The sequence below is a fragment of the Triturus cristatus genome, chromosome 7, assembly GCF_964204655.1.
Source record: "Triturus cristatus chromosome 7, aTriCri1.1, whole genome shotgun sequence".
Classification (NCBI taxonomy): domain Eukaryota; kingdom Metazoa; phylum Chordata; class Amphibia; order Caudata; family Salamandridae; genus Triturus; species Triturus cristatus.
The window spans coordinates 234754186-234779750 of NC_140590.1; the positions used below are offsets into that span (position 1 = coordinate 234754186).

The window sequence follows — 25565 nt, forward strand, 5'->3', positions numbered from 1 at the left end:
TGATGATTATCTCACATCGCCTTGAAAAAGCCCACGGCCAATGGGCCACTAGGGCGAAGCACGTGTCGGCTTTTGTTGTTTCTTTTCTCTTCATATTTTATATTTGCACTCTTTGACAAAAAATACAAATAAAATCAGACAAGTGATTTCGACTCGAATTTTTTTTGATGTGGATTATCCAATGATGTGGACTTATTAAGAAGGCACTACCCTCTACCGTTTCTCAGCCTAAACTCTACAATGGCTCTTGGGTGTTAGCCATTTACAAGGACTGTGCCACATATAAAATTGGGTCCTAACAACTGTAGTGCTGTAAGTCCAGAACTTTCCACCCAAACAGCAATTCACCCTCCTTGCTACTAGAATGATCAGAGGGGCCATCGTGGTGGCCCTGGCAAATTTTTCACTTTTTTGGCATGTTGTGTCTACTGCTGGCCTAAATTTGCCTCTTGTGTACTGTGAGCACTTTCAAACCATCCTCATTCCATTCCATAGTGGGATGAAAGAACACGGTTTAAATTGTTACTCTCAAGATCCCCTAATGCTGCTATAGCGAGGATTGTGTCCCTTCTCCACTATGAGCGGTCTCACCCCGTCTCACTCCTAGCAGGTCACTCTCAGTGAAGGCCCACGAATGCCATGTATTGGTGACTCCAAGATGTCTTTTTACCTTTCTACATTGGGGGGGTTTCCCCAATGACTATAACGTGAACCACCATTTGAATGATCACCAACCCCAAATAGAGCATCTAGTAAACCCTTAAAGAGCACAGGCTCCAATGTTCCATTCCAGACAACGCTGCGTGTTCACCGATATGACCCATTTACACAATAGTGAATGTCATGGCCATTTATTACAAAGGTTTCTTTTTAATATCATGGGAAGGGTTTTTGTCAATGCATTTGTAATTTATATGGCACATCTATTTAGAAAACGTACTTTATATAGAAGAATCAAGTAAATGTTTTCATAGATTATCAGTGGTATCTAAAATAATAAAGCGTGCTTTTAATAAAGGAATCAGTTCATGTGATCATGGGTCTGTTTTATAAATGTATTCCTTAGAAATGTGTCTCCCTACTTGTTCTGGAACTTCCAGGAGCTCCAAGCTCTTCGGAATGGCACCATGGACCTTCTTGATGGAGCTATTACTGCCATTCGAAATCTGACTCACAAGCTCATATAGATGGGCAGTGATGCCTTTACTGGCAGTCTGGATTCTGGGGTCAGTTGCATAAAATGGGCACCAATGTTAGGCGGTGAAGTAACACAGGAGACCGGAAAGGCAGTGTCTCCAAATATATGCATGAAATTAGGACCTGCGGTTCGTGGTTTACACTGACATCTTGTTAACTGAGAGATCGCGATCTGGGAGAGAGAAAATTTGGAGAACACCGGATAGTCTTTTAGAGCATAAGGATAAACCTATTTCTGCAAAATATTAATCTTACAAAGTTGTGGCTGGAGCAGAGTTGTGTCTTTGGTGGTGTAGTGCTTTCCTGGTGGTCCAGTCACATCGACTGTGTGCAGGAGAAGGTTGCATACCTTTGACCAGGTATCCAGGGGTTAGAAGCTGGGCCATTTCTGTAAAGATAATGTTTACAATGTGGGACGTCTTCGCAGTGAGTAATTAACCATTCCAGCTAAAGTGAGAACACCTAAAAAATGGGAAAACATCTGTAGATCTGGGTTGGTTGGCCAAAAAATTAACTGTTTAATGAAATGTAAGATGGTCACTGAAGAGTTAGTCATTATAACTTGAAAGTAACACCTTTTCCTCCCAACCTGTTCACAGGTGAGCCAATACAAACAAGGAAAACCATACTATAATCACTGAAAGCTCCTAAATGTAAGGCACTACCTCCTGGTGAAACTTGACAAAGTCTCATCCCGATACTTTTCATTTTTTTGTGCGGATGTCCCTGCCCATATACACAATTACTGAATTCTAAAATTGTTTTGCCTCCATTACAACCCCAAACAGATATTATGCCTGATCCGGGCGCTTCCCATTAGTTTTTTTAATGCTTTGTTTATTCTTGGCCCATGTAGCCTGATTTATGCTGCGCTGCCAGTGAACCATCTGTATGAAATATTGAGCTGTCCCACAGAGCGTTGCCCACTTGATTATATTTTATAATCATATGTTTCAAGATGTGTAGTAAGTGGTAGTTGTCAGAATATTTAAAGCGTGAATGAGAATAATAGCACTTATATAGTTGTTATTAAACACAGAGTGTAATTGTGCATGGGGAAGACTGGTGGGGGTGTTAGGGTCGGGTGGTAGCAGGGCCTCTGGCGTGCCATGGCCCCCAGGCCACAGGCGCAAGAAGTCCTGCACCATAGATACACTTGAACCAGACTGATCCAGAGCGGTCCGTCCTCTTTATTTACCACCTTGACTGCACATGGCAGAGGCGGTGCGTGCTGACATCAGGGCATGTCTGTACCGCCTGGGTGGCTCAGTATATCTCATCCAATGTCAGATGGCAGGAATTGACCTCTGCTTCGGCGCACACAAAATCCCAGAGTTTCTGAATGACGGTCCGGTTGGGCTTCAGTCCATGCAAGCGGCTTCTTCCCACCAGCAGAACCATGGGTACGCCCGGTGTGACTTTGTCTGTCCCCAACCTACTCCCTGGGATCACCTTGTCCCCTGGGGCTTTTTGTTGCAGGGCTCTGCACCGACCTGTGGTAGGTTGTCATTGGGTCCAGGTAGGTCCTCTTCTCCTTCCCTTTCTAGGGCCAAAATTAGTCAGAATCACAATGTTTTGCGTGGTTGTCTCTCGCCCTTGTTGGGCAGAGATAATGGTCCTTCTGACCTTGGTCACAACCCAGGCTCCTCTCTCAAAGAGAGTGCTGAACTTCCTCCCTAGGTGCCCTTCTCTTACCAGCATGTGATTTCCTTCTTCAAAGTGCCTTTCTGCCACCCTCCTGGCTCGACTGGCTCTTTTATTTGCTCTCCGACGCCTCCTCTGTGTTCCTTCTGCTTCCAATGGGGCTGTGTTCCACTCAGGGCCGTTCGGGATGCTGTCCTTTACATGCCTTTGGAACATTAAGTGGATGGGGGTGCACTGCATTGTGCAGTTAGGGGTGTTGTGGTACACTCTCAGAAAATGGTGCAGACCTCGTTCTGATCCACCACAATTCTGAGGGCTTTGTTCAGTGTCCGCATGAGTCTTTCAATGGCACTGTTGACCTGAGGCCACTGAGGTGTTATCTTTTGGTGTTTGATCCCCGGCGCTGACAGGTACTCCTGAAAATCGCCTCCTTGAAAAGGTCTATGATTGGTCCTGATGGGTTCTGGTAGCCCATACACCACTAGTGCCTGTTCCAGGAGGGGCTTCACGTGTGAGAAGGCTGTTGCTGGTACCACTTCTATGACTGGTTATTTCTACTGGTCATCGACCAAGACCATAGTGAGTCAGCCATCCAGAAAACTTCCAAACTCCAAATTGACCCTCATCCATGGTGATGTTGGCATGTCTTCTGTAGCAATGGGTGCCGATGCTGGAGGGCTCCCCATTAGTCAGCAGGTCAGACACTGCCTCACTGCTTCTTTCACTCTGGCATCGATTCAGGGAGCCACACTTTTCCTCTTATGCGTGCATTTCAACCCCTCAGTGGTGCTTATGGGCCAAGTAAATTACACAATCCTCCAGGGCTTTGGGGACGGCGATGTGGTGGCCCCACGTGATTATTCCTCCAGTCATGGAGCTTCATTCATCTCTCACCCTCCGCAGGTGTGACAACTGGGTTTCCTCTGCTGGATCCCACTGTTTGGCATCCTGCAAGAACAGCTTCCATGCGTCGACGTCAATGGCCTCGCCACTCATTTAAGTCCATCATCTGACTCTGTGGCTTGCCGGATGTTTTTCGTTCTCATGGTCTTCAGATAGGTCACTGTTCCCGCCATGTGGGTGAACTCCTCTGTTCGTCACACTCCTTTATAACCCCTTTCATTCTCTCTGGGAGGTGTTGTGACAGGAATTCTCTTCTGGATTCCAGGCTCCTGACCTGTATGTCACACTGAAGCTATACGGTAACAGCAGCACTGCCCGCTGCTTGGTAAGTGTGGGTGGGTGGGGAGCAGAGCCTCCAAAGAGACTCACCAGTGCCTTGTGGTCCCTTGAACTCTCAGCAATAGATGTACAGGTGAAAATGGTGATAAATCCAATGCCTCATGTTTAATTTGCATATATAGTGCTTCAGTCGCAGTGAGTACTCAGCTCGCGAATGCTATCATGGCCTGCATTCATGGCTTTTGCTGTGTCAGGACTGCTCCCAGTCCCACAGGGCTTGCGTCACCTTGTCCAGATTGATGTACACCATAGTGTAGTGGAGTTTGCTGGGAGCACCATATTCCTCTTATTTAACGCCTCCTGCTCCTCCACACCCATGTCCACTTGGTCCCTACCATTGTGAGGGCTCAGAGCAGGTCTGATTGTGTAGCCAGGTTTGTGGCTGCAGTATATCATCATGCCCAGGAAGCTGCATACCTCAGTTGTATTCCTGAGTGCCGGAGCCACTTGGATTGCTGCAGACTTCTGGGGTCTACTAGTAGGCAATCTCATGAGAATACAAAATTAAAGAACTCAATTTTGGGCTCAAACAGAGAGCATGTGCCCTTCCGTTGCATCAGCCCACTGTCTCACAGCCTCTGGAAGGTGATTTTGAGGCGTTTGTGATAGTCTGAGTGTGGTTGAGTGGATTAGAATATTGTCGCTTACATTAAGTACCCCTTCCACCCCCAACAGTGTTTCATGAAAGGCATTTTTAACACTTCGGTGGCACAAGAGATCCCAAAGCTCAGTCTTATATATCTTCTCAGAACTAGGTGCGCTGAAAATGTTGAGGTGCCAACGGTCAGGGTGAAGCACCAGGTGGTAATATCAAGCATTCATGTCGATCTTTGAGAACAACCTTGCTCTAGTGAGGTCTTCAATAATGTCGTACATTATTAGAGTGATGTCCCAACGGATGGCACAATTCGGAAGTCTCATGTTTAACATAGCTGTATTGTCGCTGACAACTTGGGCTTTTTCGTTATCACCAGAAGAGAGACCCACGGGGTAGGCCCTGTGACTCGCTCAATGACATCTAATGCATTTTAACTTGTCCAGTTCCACCTCCTGTGCTTGCGGAGAAAACAGTATTCTCCTGGGTCTTAGTGCTGCTGCTTGGACAGTTTTGTCAATGTGGAGCTTTAGTGGTGCTCCTTTCCAATACCCTAGCTCCCTGAATAGCTTCAAACAATGGTTCAGAATGTGGTCTACCTGCAAATCGTAGAAATCTTTGGCAAAGAAAACACAAGGAGGTGATGGACAGAGCACTAAAACTTTTCAGACACTCACCCCCAGTTACAGATCTGGGTTGAATCCATCATCTTTCTTTAGCTCACTTCGCCACCCCAGTTGAGACCCAGCCATATGCAAATCAGTCTTGACCCTGTTCCTCATGGGAACAGTCCAGCCCAAACAAATTGGCAGTTTTGGACTGCACTGTTCCCATGGGGCATGGATCCTCATGCGGGATGGTCTCAGGGGTAGCCGGGGTGTACAGCTGCTGGTACTGCTGATGGTTCATTACATATACTGAGGGCCCTGTCTCAATAAGGGTGTGCACCACCGTGTTCTTATGGTGAAATTGCAAATAGACTGTGGGTGCTGCCCTCCGGGCCCCAGTGCTGCAAAAGAGATGAAGAATACCTGCTCGTCCTCCGGGTCCTCATCTTCAAATTCCCCCTCTCTCTACCATTCTCTGTTTTGTCTGCTAGACTGGGATTGTTCTCCCAGTGACAGTTGTCTGATGACCTTTGTTGGAGGCTGCCTGCCTTGTATGCGGCGCCCCCTCTCACTACTCCTGCAGACCCTCGCGAAATGGTTCAGCTTGCTGCACACTGAGCAGTGTGCCCCACTGCCTGGCATTTATCTGCATGGTGGGCATCCGGCGTTTTGCCGGTATCTTTTCCTCTGTGGCCGGTGCGCTATACCAACAGTGAAGGCTCTCCATGCCACCTTCGACGTCTCCTGCCTCCACGAGGAGCATCCGCGAGCCCCTGCGCCACTTGATGGGCACTGCAGTGTTTGCTGCGCCCCGTACTGCAGACCCAACCACATGTGCGACACCTGCAACTGTCACTGGGCACCACAGGTAGATGTGGGCAAGTCGGCCCTTGTTGCCAATGTGCTGAGGGAAGACTGGTGTGGTTATTAGTGCTCGGGAGGGAGCAAGGCCTCAGGTTGTGGCATGGGCCCCATATCCCAGCCGCAAGAAATCACCCACACACCATAAATACACTGGAACAGAACTGACCCCAAGTGGTCCATCCTATCTTATTAACCAAGACGGTACTTGCTGACATCAGGGTGTTTCTGTACCATCCAGAAGTTTCAATACAGTAATCTTGTGTTTACAGTAATGAATAGCATGTCACTTAAATCAGTTTATCATTATAGTCATCATGAAGTATGTATGTGTGTGGTAATTATAGGGCACATACCTATACCGAGGCAACAGAGCACTGTGTGTAGCTGTTAGACAGGATTTTGGTCCAGGATCCTTTACAGGGTTAAAGAGGGCGTGCTTCTGAAATCAAGAAAGGGTCAGCGGCTATCTAAGGTTTCAAGATGAAATGTTATTTTCAGTGGAGATTATCAAGTTCTTTCGTGATTTGCAAGAGAGTTGGGGACGTTCTGGTGGTTAACGAGATACTGTTCTAGAATTAACAGATGCAGAGTTTTTAATCCCCACCCTCCCTCCTCAGAGGCTAAAGAAATCATTGTTAATTACTCCTTTTGTTTGGGGTGGCCTTTGTTCCTGCTGCTAGAAGTAAATAAAATTAACTAGGCACAGCAGGGTGACAAAAGGCCTGTGCACTGATCCTGAACTGTGCCAGAGAAATATGACAATTATGGATAACCTATAAATTGTACAGATATCCTCTTGGAACTCACAGATTTGATTTTCTCACACAGATTTCACCCCAATTTGATATGTTACTGGATTTTATTATACACATACAGGAAAACTGCCTTGGAATGCAGTTTCAATTCCCTTTGGACTACAAAGTGTCACTACAGTCAAAACAGTAAATCACTCTTACTTTCCCCATCAGTGTACAGTAACATTATGAGGCCTACCCCTGGTTTATATATAATCCTGCCGAGTCCCCTCTGCATCATGCTACCTGTGCGCGGTTACCGGTAGTCTCACACACGCAGTCCTCAGGCATGTGCACATGAGTGTGCACATGTCCATGTGTAATCAGCCAGGTGCCTCTTACCCTAGCTGCATCACAGAAGCCTTATCTTAAAAGGTGGACACATGCAATAAACACATGCAGTTCATTTACCATGTGACGTCTGTGGGTGAGACTTTCCCACAGTATAAAGTTCAAAGCTGGGTGAACCAAACAGCAAAACATCCAGGCATATTTAATGGGTGTAACCATACTTGAACACAACAAAAGAAGGTAGAAAGCAGTAAGAGGAATGTTCAATGGTAGCAAGAAGAGGGGAGCGCTAGGAGAGCTAGGATAGATTTGAGCCAGGGGAGGACTGGAGGGTGAAGGTGAAAGATTGGGAAGAAACAAGAGACTTTATGTCCTTGTTTGCTTCTAATTCAGGTGTGCTTAAAAGACTGGTTTTCCATTTTTTGTGGAGTGTCAGTAAGTCATCTTGGTATCTCAGTTTGTCAGGGATTAGGTTCCAGAGGGGTTGGACTGCTCCAGTGATGGATTGGGAGCTGGCTACATGTGTTCCCAGTCATTTGAACTCGAGTCAGAAAATGTCTTTGCTTGTCAATGTGTTTCCTCCAGAGACTGCTGAAGTGGAGAAGAAGTAATCTAGCTTACCACAGGGAATTGCCTTTTATGCTATACAGGCCAGTTTTAATTTAATTCTGATCTTCAGTTGAATCAAATGCAGCTTTTCAGAAATGAGGGGATGTGGTTGTGTTTTCCATGTTCTAGACTCCAGTCACCTGCAAAATGTGGGATACATGTGAGACGTGAAAGTTTGCGAGGTTGTTGTCTCATGAGAGTGCCATTCCCATAGTTGTCTCTGGAAATAAATAGGCCCTTTACCAATAGGCTGAAGTCTACTGGTAGCATAAGTGGACTGAGTGCTTTTTAGGAAAAGTAATGGCACCCTAGTGGACTGTACAGTGTGGTCAATCTGTGGGTGCTTGGAGAGAAAGCGGTCTATCAAGACACGAAAGGAGGTTATTTAATTTTTAGATGGGGTGGGACTGAAGCTGTCTGATTTGGACTCATTTAGCCACCTGGCAGAGCACATACCGATTATCAAAGCAGTGAACATATTATTTAATTTTGTTTCTCATAGTGCCATTATTGAACACTCCAGCAGAGTCATTTCCATAAATCAGGATTCTATTGCATGAGTGGCTGATGGAACTGTATATCCACCCAATCAATCCTTGAAAAGACTCATCTGATGTTAACCAGACCTGAAAGATGGAACTGCTGACACTTCTGAAAGGTAGGGGACCTGCAACTCGCAGAGAGATCATTGTTTAAAACACACTTCTAGAGAAGTATGTGAATTGCAGCTGCAGCAAATACGCCATGACTGGAGAACGTTTCATGCACTTTGGAGTTCAATGTTTAAATGTCTAAATAAGGATATTAAATATGAATGTTAAACTCTAAACCATTTTAAATACTTTTCCCAGTAACGGATTCAGAAAACAGGAGGGTGAAGGCAAAACATTTGAGGATCATCCTGCAGAAAGGGCCAAGTCCAACATTGCATTTATTATAGTCCTCTAAAACTCCACCCTTTCATTGATGCTGAAGTACTAACTGCAATTGCTCATACACATGTTCGATTGGATCATGTTGTGGTCTGTTTCAAGTGGATCAATGTGCTACCCAAATTACAAAAATATACAGCAATATTGTTGCTAAGTACATTTAACCATTTAACTCCAATTCTGCAAGCTTTGGCCCCAGAAAAATAGAAGATCCTATTTCAAAACCTGATATAAAATCTCAATTTGTAACATCAGAAAGGACCAAACATTGGAATTCAGCTGTTGGCAGTAATACAATCAGTCAGGAATTGACATTATTCTCTGCAAGCCCATGTCCATAACTACACAGACAAATAAACACAGAGGGGAAATAACTCTGGCATGTTAAGGAAAGTGTTGGACATAGCTTTTTGTGTAGGTCCCCAAACAATTTGCCTTTACCCTCCTGTTTTCTGAACACATTTTTGTTAGCTTTTAGGTCTCTGAGCACTTTACTACTGTTACCCAGTGCTAAAGTGGTTGTGCTCTCTCCTTAGAACATGGTGGAATTGGCTTATACCCAACTGGCATATTTAATTTACTTCTAAGTCCCTAGTAAAGTGGCACTACCTATGCCCCGGGCTGGTTATATGCTACGAGCGGGACTGTAGCGCTGGTTGGCCACTCACTTAGGTAGCACTTTAAACATGTCTCAGATCTGCCATCGTAGCCTGTGTGTGCAGTTGTATACTACCATTTCAACCTGGCAAAATAAACCTTTTACCAGGCCCAAACCTTCCTTTTAAATACATATTTCACTCTAGTGTAGACCCTAGACATCCCAGAGGGCAGGGTGCAGTGTATTTAAAACGTTGGACGTGTACTTTCATTTTTCACATGTCCTGATATTGAAAAGCTCTTCAATTTGTTTTTTACTACTGCAAGACATTTCCCATAGGATAGGATTGGGGTTACCTTATTACATTTAATAAGCTGTAATTTCCCTATAGGAGAAGGTATTCAGATTATGTTTGGTGTCCTTGGAATTAAAATGAAAAATCCTAATTTATGGTGACTTCGGATTTTAAATCCTAATTTTCAAAATGCCACCTTCAGAAAGATGAAAACAATACAAATTAACTAAATGGATATTTTAATCATTAGTTATAATAAATCATATATAAATAACTTTTATTAAAAAACATACTTTGTGATGGCACAGTGGGTGTGTAGTAAGTAATGTGCTCGGTGCTCTTATCAAAGTAATATACATATGTGAGCAAATTCAGTGAACAAATTTGTGCATCTTAAAAACAAGAACACAGCCCATAATCTATTTGGGGTCCGTAGTGGCAGTCAACAAGTCAAGTCAACAAGTCTCAAGAAGATGGGGAGACCATCACCCGGACTCATAAGTTTAAAAAAGAGCCCAAAACAAGGGCTGAAATAAAAAATAATAAACATTGTTCAGAAAATATAGTGTTATGGTGCGAGGTGTAAGCCTTTAATATAGAAAGCTTCTATGGAGAAGAAAGGCATCAGTCCCTAAAGTTAAAGGTCAGAATTCAAGATCTAGCCAGTTGGCTTCCCAGTAAAATCATAAATTGCTTAAGAGGAGAGAACAAGCTGTACCTGAAATTAACAGGCAACAATATCCTAACTGTGATATTTGTCCTACTGGAGTATGGCTGAAAAAGACAATTATAAAAAAAGGTGGGAAAAGGTTTTCAAGTGCCCTAGGGAAGAATTGTGAATGAAAAAGTGTATAAAATGAAAAAAGGCCTGGTGCCTGGGCCTCCGCGGTGCAGGTGGCGTGTGGGGGGCTGAAATATTTGGGTGTGTTCCTCTTGGACGCTCGGTCGACTTCCTGGGAAAAGAACTTGGTGCCGGTATGGAACAAGGTGCGTGAAGATCTCAGAGACTGGTCCCTCATGCCCCTATCTATATATGGCTGCTCGGCCATTTTCAAGATGGTTGCTCTTCCTCGATTGCTGTATCAGTTGCAAAGCCATCCATATCCTCGGGTTGGTTCCGCCAGGTGAATGCGACTCTGGGCCAGTTTCTCTGGGGCGGGGGGTTGTGAGGGTGGCTCTCCGTACTTGCTTTAAATCCACGTATTGCGGGGGGCTCGCTACTTCCGACATTCTCTCGTACTATATGGCCTCCCACCTGCTGGTCCTTAATCAATGGTGGTATGGCGACAGGTCGGATCCGGCGTATATCCTGGAGCGACACTTAATGGGAGATCATTCACTGCATACACTCCTTTATTCTGCGCCCTTGCGGCGCTCTTTGCCGAGTGTGACACGACTGGTGTTTCAGGTTTGGAGACCGGCGTTTCGGAGGATGGGCTGGTGGAATCGCCTAACTAGAGAGATGCCGCTTTGGCGAAATGGAGGCCTGCCGCAGTTGGCGACCTTGCCCGGCTTCCAGGACTGGGATGCGATTGGGATCTCCACTTTGGGGGATGTCATGAGGGGTCCTGTCCTGAAATCCTTCCAAGATTTGCAGAACGACTTTCAAATGCCGCGCACTCAATTTTTTAAATATCTGCAGTTCCAGCATGCTCTCTCTCCCCGGGTCTGGAGGAGCTGGACGATTTCAGTCCAATAGAGGCGAAAGATTTCATGGTGGACTTGCGGGACCGTAAGATATCGAAAATATACTAGTCCCTTGTGACACACTGCTCCACATCTCTGCAGCGTCTCCGTGGGGTATGGGAGGAGGATGTGGGCCCACTTGAGGAGGAGGACTGGACGGAGGCCCTGGCCTCCCCACGTGGGGCGGCCATTGCCATGAGCCTTCGACTCGTCCAGTTTAAATACCTCCATAGAGTGTATTTTACTAGAGTTAGACTGTACAGGGCTGGTCTGGTGGCATCCCCGACTTGCCTTCGCTGCTTGCATGAAGAAGGGACGCTGCTACATACTATATGGGATTGTTCTGCGCTAACTAGGTTCTGGCGGGGTGTACTGGCATGCCTCTCAGAGGTTCTGGGTTGGGACCTCCCTCGGTCTCCTAAACTAGTGCTCCTGCATGTTATGGACGATATAGGGGGCAATGTCTACAAGCGTCACCTGATGCTCCTGGGCTTTACCCTTGCCAAGCGCGACATTGCGAGGGCTTGGAAGGCGACGGCCGCACCCTCCGTGTCAGTGTGGAAGGCAGGGCTGGATTTCTGCTTGGGCCTGGAGGCCCCCATTTTTGTGGCACGGGTCTGCCCGCGTAAACATTATAAAATCTGGAAATGGTGGGCAGATTACAGGGGATTGGAATTGGAACCCACTCCAGCGTAGTAATTGTGTGGGTGGTAATCATTCTCTCCTTTGTTTTGGGGGGGCATGTAACATATGTGTATTGGGCGAAGTGGTGTCTTACGGACATGTTCCATAGCGAGGGTAGAACTGTAGCTCCGATCATACTTGCTGCTTTTGCTGGGTTGGCGGTGCGATGGGGTGGGGGGTGCTCTTTGTTCGGTTGTTTAATGGGGTTGCATTTCATATGCATGTCCCTTATGTATCTCTCTTTTGTTATTTCATGAGAAAACTGTAAAAGCCAGGATTTTGTTCATTGATGCTACGGAAGCCTCTGGGTTACAGAGCTCCGCTAAATGTGTATTTGACAAATAAAATTTGTTTACAAAAAAAAAAAAAATTAAAAAGGCCACACCTTTCAGATTTTCTAGAAGAAAAATAATAACAGGCGGGAAATTCTGCAGATTTGTTGATAACCGAGGTAATATGTGGTTTCAATAATACTTTCTGTACTCTCCTCGAAGGGAAAAAGAAAGCCAGTACACAGAAATTGTGCACACTGTATCGCAGTGCATGCGAGCACAGAGTGCTTCGCCGAACCCAGAAAATAAAAGGCTATTCCCAAAGAATGGTCAGTGGACAGCGGGTCTGCACCCCGGTCAGACAAATTCCACCAAAGGGACAGCTGTGTACATATATTAAGAAGCATCTCTCACTGCACTTGCTCAGCGGGGAAGGCTCGCACTGCTGTGGGAAGAGTAGTAGAGGGCAAAAAAGGACTAATAGGCAAAAGAGAATAAGTGGCCGTCATGTTGGAAGAACACATTGTCTAATGGAAAGGCAACAGAAAAGAATAGGAGAATTAGATCGACCTATTAGAAACAGATGTATTGTCAGGCAAAACAAATCAAAAGTTTAGTTTAGTTTAATACATTTATAGAGCGCATGGCTACACCACAACGGTGTGTCCCCGCGCTATGACACAAGAGAGAGAGAAATTGCAGCGAAAGAAGGGTGCTAGTTCTGAGTCTGAGGGTTCCGTCCTGCTATACAGCCATGTTTTTAACCGCTTGCGGAAGTGTCTTTCGGAAGTTTCTGTTCTCAGGGTTAGTGGCAGAGTATTCCAGGTCCTAGCAGCTATATATCTGAAGGAGCGAGCTCCCATTCTGGCTTTATATATCCTCGGTGTTTTAACCAAGGCCAAATCCGTGGATCGCAGGGTCCGACCAGGTATGTATTCAGTTAGGAGAGAGAGTAGGTATTTGGGGCCGGATTTCATAAGGATGCGGTGTCCGTAGCTCAGAGCCTTAAAAATGACCCTCTTTCCTACTGGCAACCAGTGGAGTTTTTCCAGGGCGTTCTGTGAGTTAGCCCTCCACGGAAGGCCAAGTACTAATCGGGCAGCGGCATTTTGTACCCTCTGTAGTTTCGCTATACCCCCCTTTGTTGTTCCAAGATAGAGCACATTTCCATAGTCTAATTGAGATGTTATTGTCGCGTGTACAATGGTTTTCCTAGCGCTAGAAGGCAGGAGATTGAGAATTTTCCTCAAGACTTTGATAGCTCCATAGCATTTGCCCGCAACCCTATGTATTTGGTTGATAAAGCTCAATTTAGAGTCAAAGTAGATTCCTAGATTCTTTACTTCAGTTTTAGGGTTAGTCAATTGTCCTAAGGAGACTGGCCACCAAGCAGAGGACCATATAGTTGGCGATCTACCCACAATCATTACCTCAGTTTTGTTCCCATTTAGTTTGAGGCAATGGTTGGACATCCAGTCTGCCACCTCTGATAGGCATTGTGAGAAACGAGTGGCTGCTTGTTCCTCCTTTTGTGACAGTAGGACAATTAGCTGTGTATCGTCGGCATATGAGACAATTGACACATTATGTTGTTCCACCTGCTTAGCCAGGGGGCCTACGTATAGGTTAAAGAGGGTTGGGCTCAATATAGAGCCTTGAGGGACCCCCTGCTCCAGCGACATGCTCTTAGATATGTAGGGCTTCTGAGCCACTCTGAAACTGCGTTCAGAGAGGAAAGATCTCAGCCAGCACAGAGCTTTGTTCCTAATGCCACATGCTTCCAATCTTAGTAGTAGTAACTGATGAGAAACAGTGTCAAACGCTGCGCTGAGGTCAAGAAGGATCAGAGCAGCAGTTTCCCCTTCATCAGCGAGTTTCCTTAGTGCTTCCGTGGCATAGAGTAGTGCCGACTCTGTTGAGTGTGCACTTCTGAAACCCGATTGCGAAGGGTGTAGTAAGCTGTATTTATTAATATGATCAGTTAGTTGTTTATTTGTGATTTTTTCCGCAATTTTTGCTACAAAAGGCAGTAGGGATATTGGGCGTAGGTTTTCCAGTACAGTGTGTTTGATAAGAGGGTTCTTTTTCAAGGGTTTGACGATAGCTTGTTTCCATTTAGTGGGGACCAGACCTTCTTTGAAGGAGCGCGAGATGATGTCTAGTATATGCGGCATAATGGGGTTGGCTCCTTCCATGATTATATCCGGTCTTGCAGCATCTAGTGGTGAGCCGGATTTTATTCCTCCGGCTATGTCAGTGAGTACAGCAAGACTCTGTATAGTAAATTCGTCCAGTGTTCCACCTTCGTACGATTCCATACTAGAGTCTATGGTGCTGGTTCCTGATCTGGCCTCTATAGGGAAGGTGTCATATATGTTCTTGACCTTGGTGGCAAAGAACTCTACAATGTTATCACAATTCTCCCTGGAGGTAGGGCACTCCTCCATCTCCTTATAAGTTTTAAGTGATTTCAATATAGTGAATAATTCTTTAGGGGAGTTTTTAGCTCTGTTAATTTTTTCTGTGTAGTATGTGCCTCTGATTTTCTTAATTTGTGCGTGATATTGTTTAAGCTCATGCTTGTAATATTCTCTAGCCCTATTGCAGTAGTTGATCCTCCAAGTTCGTTCCAGCTTTTTACATTTCTTTTTGGCTTCAGCCAATTCATTATTAAACCAAGGTGCGGTAGCACCCATCCTTTGCGGGATCCTAGTGCTCCATGGCGCTATTTCATTTAGTGTCTCAGAGATCCATAAATCCAGTTGGTCATTAGCGCGATTTGTGTCCATTTCAAATCTGGGTACCCTTTCTGTTAGTGCCTGGGAAAAGGAGTTGGAGGTAAATTTACTCCAATTCCTAGTAGTTATTTCATGCTTAGGCTGTTTAGGGAATTTCCTGTGTGAGGGTATAGAAAAAGGAACTAGGTAATGGTCTGACCACGGAATGGGACATGGAGGTCCGACCGTTAGGTCTTTGCTTTTAGTAAAAATAGGGTCTAATATGTGACCCCTTTGGTGAGTAGGTGTTGTGACATTTTGAGTCAGATTTAGTGTTAGTAGGTCCTTACATAGCAGATTTACTTCCTGGTCTTGCTTATTATCAAAGTGAATGTTCAAGTCACCAAGCACCACGAAGTTGTTGTGTCTGAGGGCTGGTTGCACTACTGTGTCTACCAAGCTGGTTATGAAATTAGTGGCTGGGCCTGGCGGTCTGTAGATTAGCCATCCGGCCAATATAGTACCCTCTATAGTTGATAGAGTAAAAGAAAAAGCTTCACAATTGTCTATATCAACTTGTTTGACCTCACATGTCATATTGCTATTATGTATTATGGCTATACCTCCTCCAGTTCGACCTACACGGTCCTGCCTCAATATCCTGTAATTATCCTTCATGGTATCTAAAACATCTGGAGTGGAGCTCTCATTGAGCCAAGTTTCAGTCAGGAATAGGGCGTCTAACCTATGTTCGTCGAGCAAGTCCTTCATTTCATATTTGTGTTTGACTAGCGATCTGCAATTAAGCAGAGCCAAATGTAATGTAGAGTCATTTGAGATTTGGCTCTCAGGCCTGAAATCAGATTGGCAGTGCAGGCACTTAAGAGTATGATTATCTACATTCAGCCTGTGTTTGCATGTTGAATTCAGAGGTTTGGATAGTATAAGTAACTCCCTTCTGTTGTATGCAATCCTGTCTCTGGGAGGATTGGGCGCCGGGGACCTGGCCTCTGGGCCCGGACAGGCACGGACGGGCGCAGACGGCTTGCCTTTGGCGCGCCTTCGGCATGCCAGCGGCACGTGTCCGCTGCGCGGTCGCTTGCACATAGGTTTAAATAGAGGAGTCAGGTTAGCTCCTCCCCTTCTCCCACCCGGAAATGCGTCTGTCTGCCCGGCCGCGCCCTCCACACAATCGGCACAAGCCGTGATGGACCGGGGCGGGCGGGGCAGCAGCGCTCAGACAGGTGAGAGTCAGTAAAATATTCCACAGTTTAAAAACAAGACAATTCTTTTAAAAACGCGCTAAACTCGTGAAAATAGCCGAGTCACTCCGCACTGATTTTAAAATTAGTCTATCTACAGTCTGTGATAAAAGTCAACGATAAAAGCGTAGCTCATAAAAGATTAAAAGCCCCTACTCATTGCGTGTGCCTTCTCTCTTTGTGTCCATGAGTAACAGAACAATATAGTATAGTTTATGACTGCAGAGAACAGCCAGGTTAAACTCCTTAATCAGTAGAGATCATCAAACAGAAGGCCAAATCAAGGGAGGAAAAATGGAGTCCAAAGCAGTCCAGTTGACACTCCAGAACTAATATCCGGATAATTAAAGGATCCATAGTACAGGTGCTGATCGTCACACTGGTGATTGCTCAAATCAAATTAGTCCATTCTTCCTGCCGGTTCAGGCTGGTCCTTCTTGTGTACATTTTGAGGGTCCATTTTAATTCCTCCTTGTTGAGTAGCTGCTCCAAATCGCCTTGCCACCTCTCAAGTAATTTTACAACACTGATCACGTGCTATGTTATGTCGTTTTCTGCATGGCATTCAGCAATTAAGGGTTCTACCAGGGGGCATTGGGAACATCGCAGCAGATATGACTCCAATGTTGACAGGGACGTATTCTGATTTTTTGGGTGGTTTGCCAAATATATAGTTTATTGCATGGACACTCTATACTGTTGATCACATTACAGGTACTGTAATTGGAGAGCCCGCGCAGGGGATCTCTATGTTAGCATGTTGAATTGATTTAGATTCTATACAGAACTGGCACACACTAGACATGCCACATTTAAAGTATCCAGTTACCGGGAGTAGTGCCCAATGATCAATAAATGTTTTGGGTGATTTTTCCTGTGTGAGTGAGGCCCTTAGTAAGTGGTCTTTCAGGTTTTTACTCCCTTTGAAGGAGGACGTCGGAGGTTCCAGACCAAGACCTCCCCCCCAACCTGCAGCAAATACCTTCCAATGTTTCTTAATGCTTTGAAACACTAAACTAAGAATTGGAGAGAAGGTAGTCACAAATATGTTTTTCAGACATTTCTCCCTGGGATTTTGGAGTGAGTAACATCTCCTTAGGACAGTACCAAGTCTTTTTTAGAGAGCATTTTACAAGGCATTTAGGATAACTCCTGGCCTTGAGTTTTTCACCCAATGTGGCTGCTTTTCTAAAGAAGTCATATCTCTGATGAAAATGTCTAAGTATCCTTAGGCAATGACTATAAGGTATAGAGTTTTTCAATGAGCGGGTGAGGAAACTTGAGTATTGCAACAAGATATTTCGTTCAGCGGGTTTCCGGTAGAGTGAAGTGTATAGAGTTTAATTATCTACTTTGACAATCACATCTAGAAACGAGATATCTTTGTTACTGCTTGTCAAAGTAAACGTCCGACCATTGCAGTTTTGATTTAACCAGGTATGAAAGAGTGTCAAAGTCTCCAGAGAACCCTTCCAGATCAAGAAAATATGTAATGATGTGTTCTCTGAATGGATTTGAAACAGTGAGAATAACAGAGGATTCCAAACTGTCCATGTAGAGGATTGCAAAATCCGGGACAAAAATAGTTCCTATAGAAGTCCCCTTTATTTACATGTGAAAGTAATTTCCGAATTAGCAATTTTTTTTGTTAAGGCTAATTCAACTAAAGCCTTGAATGTATTTCACATATTGGAGTATAAAAAATCTCCAAAAGCTGGGCCTGCACTTAATGTTGCAGGACAGGTGGCCCATGCCATTGATTCTTTCTTCGAAGAGTTGGGAGATGAAGTCCCAACTAGGAATACATCTTGAGGTTAGACCATGGAAGGTAATGAGAAGTGTTCCTTTGAATAAAAGAGCAGTACAGTCTGTCCCTTGCGCCTATTTTAGAAGCAGCCAGTGTAGCGGGTAGAGGTACTAAAGATGGTCAGAGCTCAAGGAGGGGAACCTGCAACCTGTGGTAGCTTTGAATGCTATTCGGGTCACAAACACAATTATTTCCTTTTGAAAACACGTCAGCAAAGCCATGCATGTCTGAGTGCTTGCCCGCTTCTCCAGTATAATGGCATTGTCAAGCACTGGAGCAACCAGGAAATAACCGTGACAGATGGGAAAAGTACAGACAGCTTGCAGGGAAGCAAATGAATGTAACAGCAATAACCTCTACCTGCAGTAACAGAAAATAGCGCTAGCACAAAAGAAACTAAGCTGGGAAAAAACAAAATAAACACGAAAGGTGCCAAATGCAGAATGCCAACTATGTAGAGGGAAAACTTTGCAACAGGATGCTTCTTAATAAAGATTTCTGTTTTTGACATGGCTGCCCCCACTATTTGCCTGGTGTTTGATGTAATTTTGACTGGAAGTGCACTGGGTACCTGCTAGCCAGGTCCCCAGTGCTAGATCTCTTTCCTAGAACTGTGCAATTGTTTCCCCAATTGGCCACACCTTTAGTACCCTATGTATGTCCCTAGTAAATGGTACCCCTGGCACCTAGGGCCTAAGGTACTAAAGAGGATCCCCAAGGGCTGAAACACTAATTGTGCCAACCTAAGGGATTCCTCACCAAGCTCATGCAAACTGCCACTACAGTCTATGTGTCTTGGTGCAGACAAAAGTGAAAATATGACAGGGCACACAGCCTGTGTGCCATGCCTGCAGACAATGCATGCAGTATAGGTAAGTCACCACTATAACATGCCTTACAGCGCAAAGGCAGGGTGCACTATACTACATGTGAGGACATAACTGTAGGAGCAGATATGCCCCTATGTTGTTCAGTTCAATTACTGCTAGTACAAGTGATCAGGGAAGCCAATTTAAAGCATATGCTGGACAGTGGTGAAAACGAGTTCCTCAGCTACATGATGGCTTCACTGAAAATAGGAATGTTTGGTATCAAACGTATCGTATTAATAAACCCACACAGATACCAGCATTGGATTTATGAATACATGCACACAGAGGGCACCTTCAAGGTGCACCCTAAAAACCTACCAGCTACTGGTGGGCTGACTGACTGGGTTTCGCCAGCCTGCCAAACAAGACAAGTTTCTGACCCCCCCAAGGATGAGGGCCTTTGCTCCAGGAAGTCAGAAAATATTGCCTGCTCAGGGGGAGGGTGTTTAGACCCCCTACCACAGAATGACCTGCAGATTCGTATTCCAAGGCAGGGGAGATTCAAAGAGCCCACTGCCTTTGGTATGCACATGTGGTTTTCCTCACAGGCTAGGATGCGGCTCCCCCTTTGTCCAGAGTCCTTTGGCAACTGCACAGGTGGGAAAATTAGCTAGTCAAACAGGAGTGTCCACCCTCAGGCTAGTACCACCCCTAAGGTGGGCTACCTGAAATGGAATCGACTTTTCAAAGTTATTGGTAATGGCAAACTTAGGAACTCTGGGACAGGGTTATACCCACAGGAAGTGGTCATATAGGGGGCATAGTGACCCGAGGGGACAGTAGCTGATTTCACAATAACTCCAAGACCCTCTGCACCCAGCCGCCCTGGCCCGAGGAAAAGAGGAACACCCATGTCCCCACGTCCCCTAGCATCACAAGGCTAGAACCCTGCTGTTGGTTCAGCCTGACTGACCTCCCAGTCCAAACCTGCAGCCTCTTTTTGCGCCGACCGATCCCCATTGACTAACATTGAGCACCCGACGTAGTACTGCACCACTTCACACAGCCGCCCTACTGCCCCTGGAGGTGACCTGCTGGTGCTGCCTTGGGCCTTGCCCCCATACTCACTAAGTCCAGGAGACTGGTCTGGTAAGTCACTGTACTGTGCCTGAATGTCGTAATTTACTTGCTTTTCATCCCATAGGATAACATTGCAGCTTCTGAAAAATGTCGCCTTTTTAAACATAAAAGTATTTCTCTTGTAAAACATACTTACCTGGTCATATTGATTCTGGTGCCTATACATATATAAAGATAAGTATCTTTATCATTTATTGGCCGTTTGTGTATTTTGCAGATGTCTATCACTCCTCTTTGATAAGCCTAAGGCTGCTCAACCACACTACACCATAGAAGAGCACCTAGTGATTGCTAGAGCAAGCCCCTGTCCACTTAAAAGTGAATACCTGGACTGTTTGTACAGAATATCTCTTTTTGATATAGTATATAAAGAGACCGCTTCCTACAGTTGTGATTACGGAGCTGTTGATCTCTGAAGCGGACACCACAGAAGGTACCAGGTGTGTTTTACACAACTCAAAGGTCCTTCAAGAGTTGAAAAGTCCTGAATGCTACGCGTAAAGGATCTCTACCCATTCTGATTGGCAATAATGACCCTAAAAAAGCACGCTGATGGTATGAATGGTGCAAGTCCAGATGAGCAGTATCGACTCTCAAAGTCAGTAAGTTTCATAGCTGGTTATACAGCCACTGCCTTCCTGAAACCACCACCTCCATTTGACACTGCCAAAAACAGAATATTGGTGATAGATGGATGATTTCATTGATGCAATTGGAGAAACAGATAACAAAAAATTGTCAAATATCTCAAACATCTTGCTGGTGAGGGAATAAAAGAGGTGATCAAGAAATGACCATGAACTGGCGAAGTCACATACCATCAAATCAATGAAGCGTTAAATCTCAAGTTCAATCCACATCTGAATGTTGCTTACGAAAGATATATTTTCAGTCAGGAATGACAGAAAGCTGATGAAATAATCAACAAATTTGTTGAGAGACTGAATATACTCATCAAACACTGTAAATTCAATTAATTCAATGATGAAGAAGCTATAAATCACTGAGTTATCAATGGATGTCTGTCAGACTCCTTTAAATGACGAATGCTGAGAGAAATCCTTAGCCTAGAGTGAGTTCTCATGGCTGCCAGAGCTGAGGAACATGCTGATCGACAAGCTGCTGACATGTAGGCTGGAGGTGCCAAGAATGAGTCAGTCATGAACATGAAAAGTAAGGAGAAACACAAAGCAGAAGGACACAAAATGATGTCTCTAAAGAAAAAGAACCTGTGCTTTAGATGTGGATTTTCGTTCCCACACGAAGGTAAATGTCCCGCCATTGGACAAGTATGCAAAGGCTGTGGGAAGGAGAACCTCAATTTTATTGTCAATTGACGGTGAGGATGACGGATTGCGATATTGAAGGTTACCTCAGAAAAAAGTGTGCATGTTGAACTGGCCGAATGCAGAGAAGAATGTGAGTCAAAGAAAAGTTAATGAGTAAAATCACAAAAGTCACTCAAACATTGTCCGCAAATTACACTAAAAGTAAACGGTTGCTCCATACCTTTAATTATTGACAGTGGTGTGTTGATAAACATCATGACTGAGAAGAAATACCATGAACTGTCTCTATTGTCCTGTCTCACACCATTGAAGACTAAAGTGTGTACATGGTCTGGTTCAAGGACCTCAAAGAGTCAAGGTTCATTCGTAGCAACCATGAAATACAAAAGGGCAAAAGTACAAGCACCCATTTAGGTACTTCAAGTTACTGCTTTAAGTGCCTGTTTACTCAGTTTAAATACTGCTGCTGCTTTTGGACTAACATCTGTGAACTACAACATGAATACTTCTCACAAAATAGTAAGTCCATTGTCGTTGTTGTTTTATGGATTGGTAAAATTTAAGACCATGAAAGTGCAAATCAATGAGAATATTGGTCCTGTTGCTCAAAGACCTACAAAATGGTGGTGAGAAAGAGCTTGAGAGATTACCAGAGCATGATATCGTTCAGCGATCTACTGGTCCCACTCCGTAGGTTGCTCCCATAGTGGTAGTGCTCTAAAAGGAAAGTAAAGGAGTTGTACCAGTCTCTGTTGATATGTGCAAAGTCAACAAGGTAATTGAAAGAGAACAGATCCTGGTCTACACATTGCCTACATGATCACAAAGGTAAATGGTGCCAAGGTCTTCTCTCGTGTTGATCTGAACAAAGGGTATCCTTAATTGGACTTCAAAGAAAAATGCAGGTACTTTATCACCTTTTCTACCCATATTGGTTTGTTCAGATATAAACACTTACGCTTGGGTGTGTCATCAGCTGCCGTACTTTTTTAAGATTCAAGATATAATACATACTGTCATGAATGCCTTCAATTATAGTGATGACATAAGTATTTGGAGCTACACAAAGGGAGCATGATAAAGCTCTTCAAAGTGTGTCATTTACTTGCTGATGCAGGTTTCACTTTGAATCCTGAGATATGTGAGTTCCACAAAACAAAATTCACATTTTTTGGCTACATCTTTTCTGATGGGGATGTGACTCTGGGTACAGCTAAAGTACAAACTTTGTCAGCCACCAATCTCCCACAAGATGTTACCATGTTACATTAATTTCTTGGTGCGGGCAGTTACTGTTCCAAATACATACGTGATTTTGCCACAGTAAGTGCTCCCTTAGGAGACTTAACAAAAAGAAATGCTTAATTTTACTGGTCACATGAATGTGAATGAAGTTTTAAGGAAAACAAGTATTCAATTTCACTGAAATGCCTTTCTTTGATCCAAAGCTCCATACCAAGTTTGTTGTTGATGCATGCCCAGTCTGGTTGGGTGCGATCCTTGCCCAACACAGTGGACATCCAAATGCTCAAAGGCATATTGTGGCATATGCAAGCATGGGTTTATCTCAAACTGAATGCACCTATTTGAAACCAGAGAAAGAAGACTTAACAGTGGTGTGGGCTTGTGAACATTTCCATGTATGCCTATATGGAAAATCTTTCACTCTTGTAACGGAACTTCAAGGATTACTTATCATCTTCGGCAACCCAAAAGCCAAGATGCCTTCAGGAAACGAATGATGGGGTTGGCAACTACAGGAATATGACTACACTCTCATGCACTGACCAGGATAAGATCAGAACCCTGCTGACTACTTTTCACTAGTACCAGTACAGTGCCCTGGTACCACTTCCAAAGAGGCCGAAGTCTACATTAACGTCATCGTAAGGTCCAATACGCATGCCGCTATTTCATTAGAACAAATCATTGCTGCAACAAGCAACAATAGTGACCTGGTGTTGCTAAAAGACATTATTGCACATCAATCCTGGAAACAGTGCACTTGATATCTCATGCATGACAACGAATATCAAAAGTTCAAAAATGTGGAAGATGAGCTGGCTGTTACTCAAGAAGGCATAGTCTTATGAGTTTAAAGAATCGGCGTACCGGAGGGTCTGCGACAACAAGTAATTGATGTGGCCCATGAAGGACATCGGGGAGTTGTTGCCACTAAACGAGCTCTTCGAGATTAGGCTTGGTTTCCTTATCTTGACGAGAGATTTGAAACCGAGTTGAATGCCTGTCATTTGTGCAATTGCTCATCTCCCAAAACCACTCAACATGTCTTGAGTGTGTCTGATTTGCCAAAACATGTATGAGAGAGAATTGTTGTTGATTTCTTTGGTCCTCTTGACAATGGACATCACCTGATGGTTTTTATCAATGATTATTTGCGTTTTCCATTGGTAGATCTGTCACCGACCATTCAAGAAAGAGCCATAGAGAGGTTAGGTGGCTTTTTTGCAGCCTGGGGTGTGGTGTTCCTTCAGTTCTACAGTCTGACAACAGCCCACTATTCAACAGTCAAGAGTTCAGAGACTTTCTTAATCATCTCAATGTGAAGCATCAGAAAAGCACACCTTTTTACCCACAAGCACATGGCCTTGTTGAATGCTTTATGAGCACACTTAAAAAGACCGTCCAGCGTTCTACATTGGAGAAGCTTGATCTAAAGTCTGCCCTCCATGCTGCTCTTCAAGCTTACTGTCCACTCCTCATTTAACGACAGGTGAAAGTCCTGCCACTCTGATGTTCTGGAGAGCCATGATGACCAATTATTAATATTGGACCAACAGAGGATCTACAACAAATGGTGAACTTCGTCAAACAGACTTGTGCTGTAAGCAAAAGATGAAAGTATATACCGACAAGTATTGATGTGCCAAAAGCATTACTTTCACTAAAGATAATCGAGTTTAGGTGTGACAATACAGAAGACGCAAATCTGATGTTCCCTTTGATGCTGAACCTTTCAAAGTTGTGACTAGTTAAGGACACACGGTGACTGTGCACCATCTCCAAAATCCATTACACAACATTCTTCACACTTCAGGCATCTGCCTCGTCAATCACCGGTACCAAATGTCAGAGATGAGACTGGCTCGAGTGAGACTGTAGAGAACCCCTTGACTGCATCTCTCCCTACATCATCAGTGCCAGTCATGGATGCTTCTCTTCTCAGCTTCAGAGGACAGAATCTGGGTGTTTGGCCAGAGCTCCACGATGACTTATCGAGGAGCTGGAATGTGTGTGTGTGTGTGTGTTTATATATACTAACTATAACTACCTACTGGCGACTGCCAATAGGATAAATCCTATGCTTAAAGACTTTGATAGAAAAGCAGACGTTTGAGGTGAGCAAATGTAGAGTGTCACTGGTGTTGAGAGTGCTCTATACTGGAGCTGCTGTCTACCTTGCAGTAGCTGATGCATGTATTTTCATCATTGTACATTATTTACAATATAATTATCATGGGTTAATATAGTATACTTCTAAAACGGAATGTCTTAATATTTCACGAGTGTGCAAGGGAATTCTCACATTTCTCTCACCTTACATCATGATCATGAGGTTCGCTTTTCTCAAAATTACCAATCAGGATAGTATATGTTAGCCGTTCGCAACTATCTCTCAGAGAGAGAGAGATTAGGACTACGACATTCCAGCTAGCAAAGTAGCAAGACTCTGAGGAGAGCCATCCCAGGCCATCTTTGGCTGTTTGCCTTATAATATATTTGACAGTAGATGCATCATTTAGCCTTGTTTTGCAGACAGCCCTGTAAACTGGACAAACAAGAATGAAGTAGTGCTATAAATGTGTTGATTTTATTTAAATACAGACCTTCGTTAAGGCAACACTTTTGGGGGGATATTCACAGCTGAAGTGGTGGAGTGAGACGTTAGCTGTCATGGCTTAATGCGTCACTCCGTCACTTCAGTAACGCAAGGCTGCACCATATTTAAGAGAATATGGTGCAGCTTTGCGTTTCCCCCTGTGCTGGCTCTACACTTAGCAGTGTAGCGCCAATGCAGGCATCCTTACACCACAGTGCAAGAGTGTCTGTGTGCAGGGAAAAGATTGTTTATTTACAGGAATGTCCGCCTTCCTGTACATAAACAATCTTTAAATGCCATTTTGTCACTTCTATGTGTGCTGCTTAATGCAGCACACATGAAAGTTACAAAATGTCTTTTTTTTTTTAAAGACTGTTTATGTGCAG

The 25565-nt window shown here is 44.3% G+C and overlaps 1 protein-coding gene across 2 annotated transcripts in view; it reads left to right on the forward strand.

Moving 5' to 3' along the window:
- LOC146809286 (G protein-activated inward rectifier potassium channel 4-like) overlaps positions 1-25565 on the forward strand; it is a 435254-nt gene that overhangs the window by 114452 nt on the left and 295237 nt on the right. For both annotated transcript variants that reach the window (XM_085616094.1, XM_085616095.1), the window contains exon 2: positions 8347-8502. The gene's annotated coding sequence lies outside the window, so the exon portion shown is untranslated. The remainder of the gene's footprint in view (positions 1-8346; positions 8503-25565) is intronic.